A 9,709-nucleotide genomic window follows, 5' to 3' on the forward strand; every position below is an offset into this window, starting at 1 on the left:
TCCGGCACCTTCTGGTACGACTGCATCCCTGAAGTTAATCGTGTCACTGTTTGGATAGTTCTGCAAAGCCAATAGCGGCATCTATATCATGTACAAAGAGTATAAAGCGATTAATGAAAATTATCATCTTCCAAGATAAGGGTTTTTTTAGTTTAATTTTAGAAAAACTAACAAATTTATCCGCAGTTTCTCATTGCAATAATGTTGAACCTGGATACAACCAAAATGGAATCGATCTTCAAAATAACCATCGTTGGGCACAAGAAAATTCTCAACCGATTAAGTAGTCGTCGAGTTTTCCACAATCATTTTCAGTAATTTTTTTTAGTTGTTTCATCGGAAATTTATTAATTAAACCACATTTCTTGCCATACTAACTGAACAGTAAGAATTATTACCATTTGGTAGAAAACTTCTTACTGAATTAGCGGGATGGAATTCCTTTCGTAACTAGGAATAATATGTGATTCTTATAAGATTTTACTCTAACATACTTCAGTATCAATGTCTACCGGTACCTGGACGATTACTTCCTTGATGAAAGATGATCATCGGTCGAGTAGGCCCACGGGCTTGGCGCATAAGATAACCTGACATAAACTCAACAGATTTTATCTTTGGTAGACACCTAAAAGTATGGTTTATTGATAGTTTATGGTTTTTATAGTTTGTATTGTTTTTAGGGTGCGACAACCGTTAAATCGTCGGCTGCTACCGTGAATTGCAAAATATATAAGCTACTACATTCTTAACAAAACGGCAAACTTTCTTGTTACACTTACTAAACGGGGTTTTTTTATTGATTTTGTTGCACAGTTTATCTTGTTCAATATTTATCTTTATTAATTAGTGTATTGTTTTAGGTAAATTTTATAAGAAAGCTGCCAAGTGTAATGGGAACCATATTCGACTTCCGGAAAATTTCGACATATCTTCGCGTTTCACAACCCCCCAGACTCCAAAACCACTGTTAGCTCAAAAGTTTATATATATATATATATATATCTTTTCTTTTTCCTGTTTAGCCTACGGGAATTATTGTTTAGATATTACTTCAAAGGATGTATGAGTGTAAATGAAGGTATTGTCTTGTACAGTCTCAGTTCGACCATTCCTGAGATTTGTGGTTAATTGAACCCCAACCACCAAAGAACACCGGTATTCAAATCCGTATAAAGGTAACTGCCTTTTTTAGGACTTGAACGCTGAAACTCTCGACTTCCAAATCAGCTGATATGGGAAGACCCATTCACCACTAGACCAATCCGGTGGAATATATATATATATATTTATTTATATTATATTCTTGTGGACACTATAACTTCCGTAATTTTGCGCCAATCACTTTCAAATTGTTCCTTAAAAATAACTCGTCCCAAAATCTCGGTCGAGTTCCTTAACGGCCAAAATGGGACCACGGGGGTGGAAATTGAGGGGTTTTTTTTTAAAGAAACATAATATCGCAATAACTTTCTTATTAAGAAAAATATCGAATTCTTTTAAAGTTCCCACTATTCTTTGGATATCTAAGTAGCTTTTTTGATATAATCAACCACTGGCTCAGAAGGCGGAAAAATGGGGTTTCAAAGAGAAAAAAAATCATACCTCCCTTAATCGGCACAGAATCGAAGTGATCGGCACTATCGATTTAAGTGATCGATAGTTCTCTGAATATTACCTAAAACTTTTATCTGAAACAAGTTTTGATATGACCAGCCCTTACGGCAAGGGACGACCAAAATTTTGCTGGAATTGTAAGAAAAAGGGGGCTTGTCGTGTGCTAAACATCTGTTACAGTAATAAAGGAAGTAGTAGACGTTAATTTAAAGTGTTTCCTGTAATTCTGAGAGGAAGCCGACGTTATCAAATCATATTGCTGCTATAAGCATGCCGGGGTCACTTAATGCTCGTTCTAAAATCGGATAGATTTTTTATCTGCATCAAGTTCTGTTCAATATGTGATTTTGTGAAAAGTTATAAAGGTTCCTAGTAATATTTTCAATTTGAACGGTTTTTGTAAATTTAAAGAATGATGTATTTCCTTTTTTTCTAACGTGTAATATTTTGTTAAAAGAGAAAACATGTAATCCAGGACAAAATATTACATTAAGTATAACTGAAAGACGAGAAAAGTGATGTTACAATAAAACTAAGTGTAAACAAATTGTTCAGTTACGGTCTAATTCCTATTCAGGTCATTCAAGATTATCGTATGGAAAAGAATTGTTTATTTATAGTTGTTGTGGATCGGTGTAATTATTTGCTAGAAATGTGTACCGTTAAATTAAGAAGTAGAGTTAAATGTCGAAATCGATGAATCCCTATTTGCAAAACATATTTGCAAATATGTCGGCCAGGTTGTTAAATAGCAATGGGGTTTTGGAGGCATTTGGTGTGAAAGGGTGAGTGTATTTTGTTTATTGTAAAAAATAGAACAGTGGACTTTCGCTACCTTTTTTCAGACCGGTGGTCATCATACAATGGTATAAGGAACATATAAAAAAATTAAAACATAGGTCAACCACACAAATAGTTCATAGATTGTCAGGATCTTTTCTGCAGTATGTTTTAGAGTTCATAGATCCCGTAACAGGCGGACACATTAAGACTGATGAAAGAATATGTGGGGTATTGAGAAATCTTATTTTAGACGGCATTATGGACTCACGCACAAATGATAGAAAATTATTTGTCTCAATTTATGCGGAGGAAAAGATTATCGGTAGACGCGAATCCATTTAAGTGTACATTGGAAGACATCAGTATTTACTGGCCGTCACAGTAACAAATATGTAAGTTTGCTGATTCAATAACAATACAAAGTTTACAATTACATTAAAACGAATATAAGATTTTCATTGATATAAGTGTATAGAAAGTATTTAAAAATTTGCGGGCATTTTTTATTGTCTTCAATCATTTGACTGGTTCAATGCAGCTCTATAAGATTCTCTATCTAGTGCCAGTCATTTCATTTCGGTATACCCCCTACATCCTACATCCCTACCAATTTATTTTACATATTCCAAACGTTACCTGCCTGCACAATTTTTCCCATCTACATGTCCCTCCAATATTAAAGCGACTATTCCAGGATGCCTTAATATATGGCCTGTAAGTGCGTCTCTTCTTTTAACTATATTTTTCCAAATGCTTCTTTCTTCATCGATTTGCCGTAACACTTCTTTATTTGTCACTTTATTCACCCACCTGATTTTTAACATTCTCCTATAGCACCACATTTCAAAAGCTTCTAATCTTTTCTTCTCAGGAACTCCGATCTCCAAGTTTCACTTCCATATAAAGCGACACTCCAAACATATACCTTCAAAAATCTTTTCTTGACGTTAAAATTAATTTTTGATGTAAACAAATTATATTTCTGACAGAAGGCTCGTTTCGCCTGTGCTATTCGGCATTTTATATCGCTCCTGCTTCGTCCATCTTTAGTAATTCTACTTTTCAAATAACAAAATGGAGGTCTTCTACCTCCATAATCTTTTCTCTTCCTATTTTTATATTCAGTGGTCCATCTTCGTTATTTCTACTACATTTCATTACTTTCGTAATATAAATAGTATAAAATATACTTTCAAAAATGTCTTCCTGACGTTTAAATTGATTTTTGATGTTTTTAACTGAAAGCTCGTTTCGCCTGTGCTATTCGGCATTTTATATCGCTCCTGCTTCGTCCATCTTTAGTAATTCTACTTCCCAAATAACAAAATTCATCTACCTCCGTAATCTTTTCTCATCCTATTTTCACATTCGGTGGTCCATCCTCGTTATTTCTACTACATTACTTTCATTTTGCTCTAGTTTATTTTCATTCGGTAGTTCTTCCGTAGGATTTCATCCATGCCGTCCATTGTTCCTTCTAAATCTTTTTTACTCTCGACTAGAATTACTATATTATCAGCAAATCGTAGCATCTTTATATTTTCACCTTGCACTGTTACTCCGTATCTTAATTGTTCTTTAACATCATTAACTGCTAGTTCTATGTAAAGATTAAAAAGTAACAAGGATAGAGAACATCCTTGTCAGACTCCCTTTTTTTAATATGGCTTCATTCTTATGTTACTTTTGGTTCCTGTAAATGTTAACAATTGCTCTTCTATCTCTATGCTTGACCCTAGATTTTTTAAAATGCTGAACATTTTATTCCCGTCTACGTTATCAAATGCCTTTTCGTAGTCTATAAATGCCATGTACATCGGTTTGTTTTTCTTTAATCTTCTTTCTACTATTAATCTGAGCTCTAAAATCCCTTCCCTTTCCCCTATACTTTTCCTGAAACCAAATTGGTCTTCTCCTAACACTTCTTCCACTCTCCTCCCAATTCTTATACGAGGATATATAATGGCATTTAACCATTATTTTTATTTATCAGAATTTATAAAGAGTAAACATATTGATGCGCAGTAGTCCTAACTGTGGTGTTTGATGTTGACACAGCTTAAACGTCAGTGGAGGGGATAGTGTACCGCGATAGGACGTTATAAATAGAAAGAAGCCAGTCGGTTTAACATCCATCCCCACCCTTCGCCGACAACAAAGCTTTCTAAACTTTGATAAGATATACATTTTATTTATGATATGATTATTTTTTTTTATTTTTGTTTCAGTCAATAAACGCCATATACACATATTATAACATTCTTATTAAATTACAATGCAAATAATATTATATTTTTATTACTATTGGAAATAATTATATATTGTAAATATATAATATATTATATTGGAAATAATTATGAACACTATAGTTTCAAAAATAAGATAACAAAGAAATGTTGAATTCCACAATTATTCATCCAAGACAAAAAAGAGTATTAACTGTTTAACAGTTTGATTAACCGTGTATTGTATTATATTGTAAAGTATTACATTATTATTAATTTCTATTGTATAAATTGCTAAAAGAAATCATTTTAAATTAAATTAAAAAAACAATTATTTTTGTATTTTAGTTGTAATTGGATGTTTGTTATAGTTTTTTTGTAAACTAAGTTGAATATTTGATAAATGAGTAGTTTTTGGATAATATTTGTATATTCTCAAACAATTAATTAAATAAATAATGCACGATTATTTAAAAATAAAATTGGTTTTTGTTTTCTTTTATCTTAAAGTTTAATTAATATGTATTACATTATTTAAACTTTTCATATCTACATCATGATCCGTTCTTAATCCTAAAAATTTTCTCCTTCACAAACATATTACACTACATTATACGGGCGATTTGATAAGTAAAGTAAATCCTATTCTACTAAACGGCATGTGTCTATGTGTGCGTCCCTCATAGCTTAGCCCCGGAATGTACCGATCACTAGCGGAAAAACCCGATTCGTTAGTACATGTCTCGTGGTGGTCAAGTGGATACTTATTATTATATATCAATATACCATATATATATATATATATCGATATATATGTGAAATATGTATGGAAGTTTTGAGAAAATTTAGCACTTTTTAACCAGATACGAATTTTTGGACAAAATCGCAAATATTTCGAAAACGGTCGGTTCTAGCGCTCAGAAAAAGTTTTTCGACCCCCTCGATAATATTCTAACCGCTTGATCGACCGGATATTGATTACCCTGAAATTAGATCGTTTAGCCCTAAGTTTTTATTGCGCTCATCCACCGTAAAACTTACCGATCCGATCTTTCGCTAAATGCTTAAACCTTTGCACTAGCGAGGCTGTAAAGTATAAACTTAGAAGACTAAAAAGTAGAAAATAAATAATATGTAAGATTATGTGAAAGTAATAGCTTCAAATTAAAATTTTGATATTTTTGCCAATTTTTTCTTATGCGTGATAAATTCTTATGAGTGGGGTGCAAACACGCATAAGAAACCCAAAGAGAAAGAATTGGCAAAAACATCAAATTTTTAATTTGAAGCTATGACTTATCTTACGTATCACCATCAAACCATGTTGTTTGAGTCGGGCCTGTACCGGAGCGAAACGGTGATCGTAATGCACCGGTTCTAAATTTCGAACAGTTGCCCATCTCCCGCCTGCGAAGGAGGCTTTACAGCCTCGCTATGGAAGCATGACAGCAATAAAGCCACGTCACGACTAAGGGAAGGTCCTTGTGTAGATTTATACAGGACTTGGGGGGATGGTACGTCTCTAGTTCGTTTTTAAGGGCGACGGGAGATCAAATGCTCTCCAACCACGCGAATTTTAACCAATATTTTTTTTCAATTCCGCCTGGAACCTGATGAGTTATACGTCTGTGGGGAGGTCCAGTCGAACGAACACATGATGTTCGACTGCCCAGCTCTTGGAGGGGCCAGGATTCAGACCATCCTGGAACTTAGAGGTCAAGGGGAAAATCGACCACTCATAAACGGCGAGTCAATGTGGCGTGAACCTCGTTGTCGGACCGTGTGGGAGTTCCTTGATGCCGTTGCTTTGTTCAACCGGCATCAGTAGTTTAAGGGATATAAGACTCCTACCGCTTGCTGTAGGAAGCTACTCTCGAGAAATGGCTGGCCATCGGTCAAATATAGCTCCAAGCGCTATAATATGGTGGACAGGACTTGCTGGCATTTAGCTACCTAGGCGTGGCAGCAAACTGCTGATCTTGACGGAATAAATTTTAATTTATTGACAACTCATATATTTTAGTATGTAGACGGGGTACGCCTAACCATTTTAGTAATATATGACAAGTGAGCGGTGGGATACGCAAGCGAGTGGTGCAGGACACCACGCGTATTCTGCTCACACAGTTAGGTAACCTCTAGGAGGTAATTACAATAATGGTCGCTACACCGTTTTGAGGAACAGCAGCCGTTTGTGCCATAGACATTCGTTCTTACGCTTTAGAGCGACCAAGTGGGGTGGTGTGGGAGAAATACCAGACAAACTAAAAACTTATTATCAAATCCATTCTGAGATACCTTACTAAAATTATATTTTACCTTTTAGCGCGTTTGATTTAAGAGTGGTGTTCTAAAAATGTTTTTTTTTCATTTATTTATGTGATTGTTTTCTTCATAAAATAATGAACTATAACCAAAAAGTAGGCAACGGAATATACTGATCACTAAAAATAAACATGGCCGCCATTTTGTAGTTTGCAAAGGTATTTAAGTCCTGATTTTTCTACTAATTTTAAAACTTTATTACCAAGACTCGTTATCAAATATTAATACAATTCATCAATCCGAACTTCAGATATAAATATTATATAAAAAAAAATGTCGAGGGGGTAAACGAAGAAGAAATTGCCATTTTTTCTAAGGATATTTTTTGTTTAGTTTTACAAGTAGAATCCGAAAAAGTATAGCCACCCCACCATTCTAGAAACACCTGTATACATGTTTAAATAAATTTAAAAAAATTGAAAGCAAAGTTATACTATATATATAAAATTATAACCCACACGCTCTTTTAATTATTCTATAACGTTGTAAATTTGTAGCCTTGCTTGAGAAGGCATTTTTAGCTGCAATTAAATTTGTACCACGAACAAGGTTAGGGTCTAGAAATCATAAGAAGTTCCACCTTCATAAGTTCATCATTACAATTATGCATTAATGTAGTATTAGGTGATGTGATATATGTCAGAAAATTGCACGATTGTGCTGAACAAAGTGGTTCGATGCGTTGTGGATAAGCAAGGTTTTTCTATACAATATTGAAAGGATTTTTGTATATATAATATTATACAACAATAGAATATAATATGCTTGTTATTATATTTTGTGTTTAGTGAGGCCAAAGAAGTAACGTAACGTGTCATATTTTGCAATGAACTCTAGACTGGAATATAATTTGTTGATGCTGTCTTATGAGATTATCCTACGTTGCTTTTGTGATGGAATGTGACATCATCCTAACACGGCAAATGTCACAGTATAATATTTTGTCTGTGTGTTTCTCATAATATGAGAAAATTTCTTAAGTACTATAAAATTTCAGCCAAATAGCTAGGAAATGAGTAAACCTTTTTGTAAGCCTGATCAAGTTCTATTTATTATTGTAAATGAAAAAATTTCTTCCATTTCAGCTAGTATTAAGATGATTTTAGTTATATATTCCATAGTTTTGTGGTTACTTTTTATTCATATAATATGTTAGTAGTACTGAGGTAGGTAAGTTCGCAAATGGGTTTGTAGGTAGACTTGTTGCTACCATATACAGACAGATACCAACATCTGCAGAATACTCCAAGGAAAGAGAAATCAAGAATAAATAAAGGGAAATTTAATAGAGAAAGGAACAGTCTACTTATAGAGGGACTGCAAAACGATGTAATCCATCCAAAAGTGTTTCAAGGTCCTTTTATACAGTTCTGAGCAATTCCATCAATCCAATGTCCTTCCACAGCTTCTTAGAATATCACAATAAATTTACAGGAAATAAGTGCTTCATTTCTAAATGATAACATTATATCACCCACTTGAAATACGTACTACAAAATATTAGTTTTCTTTAGATAGTTAATAGCCACCAGAGAAAAGGATCACGCTTCCTTTTCTTTATATGTTATATGAACATATTGAACGATAATATATATTTTCAATTATATAAAAGTACTGGGGTTGTTAGGTTTTCATTCACAAAAATCATGTATTGTTTAAAAATAAGGTAAGAGTTAGAACAAAATAATGTAACATTTTTATTTTAATTTCTTAACGTTTGATACTTTTACATTTAAATGAATGAGAACAATTAACAATAAAAATATTGTAATCTTAATTAATTTATGATAAATAAATTCATTATGCAATTTTATTTAATTTCTAAATGTTCTTAATACATTAAAATATGTATAAGCTCGTTTTATTACCTGTAATATAACATTGTGTTATTATAAAGAGTCATAATTCTTGTATTTTACATTCAATAGCTTAAATCATTCATTATGAATGTAGTTTAGTAACTAATTGTCATATATAAGTGACAGATTAGTTTCAGAACCGTGCCAGTGACCATGTTTCTGTTTTTGAAGAAAAATCTTGGATTTTTCCCTAACAGACCACTGTTTCCAATTTTCCCTATTACTTTTACTCATAAATTTTTAGTGCCATAGTCAGTCATTATTGAATTATAAACTGAAATGATCTGCTGTGAAACTCATTTAATCTACTTTTTTTAAATTTACTGATCCGTAGAAAATAGGTTATGAAATGAGGTTTTAGGATGATGGAATTATATCTTAACATCTCACTTCATTACCAGGATCTTGAGATCCTCCAAGTTTTGTAAAGCTATAAATTATTTTAAGGGATGCCGTCCACTGTCTAGCCAGTATTTTGAATTACTTGTTTGCACGATAACACACAGAGCATATCACAAACTCGTATATAAAATGTTAGAGAAGTTTATTCCCCTATAAAAACATGCAACACATTATTCCAGAAGTATCTTGCAATATATTTTTATTAGCAAAACAAGTTTACCAGTATTAAAGATCATGAGGAAAAAGCTAAAAACATAAATCTAGTCTTTGAATTATTTCATTAATTGAGTAAAGTACATCCATAATTCAGAAAAACCACACTTAGTATTTATATGCATTAGTCAATATTTTTTTTTTTTTACACATTGAGCACAATAAAACCAGTGATTTTATTGCATTCATGTGAAGTTTTATCTTATTTATTTGAACTTTTAATTGTCAGGGAAATCTTTTAGTACACAAGAGATAATGGAAGAACTTATTTTTTTCGATTAACAA

The sequence above is a fragment of the Lycorma delicatula genome, chromosome 12, assembly GCF_047948215.1.
Source record: "Lycorma delicatula isolate Av1 chromosome 12, ASM4794821v1, whole genome shotgun sequence".
NCBI classification, from domain to species: Eukaryota; Metazoa; Arthropoda; class Insecta; order Hemiptera; family Fulgoridae; genus Lycorma; species Lycorma delicatula.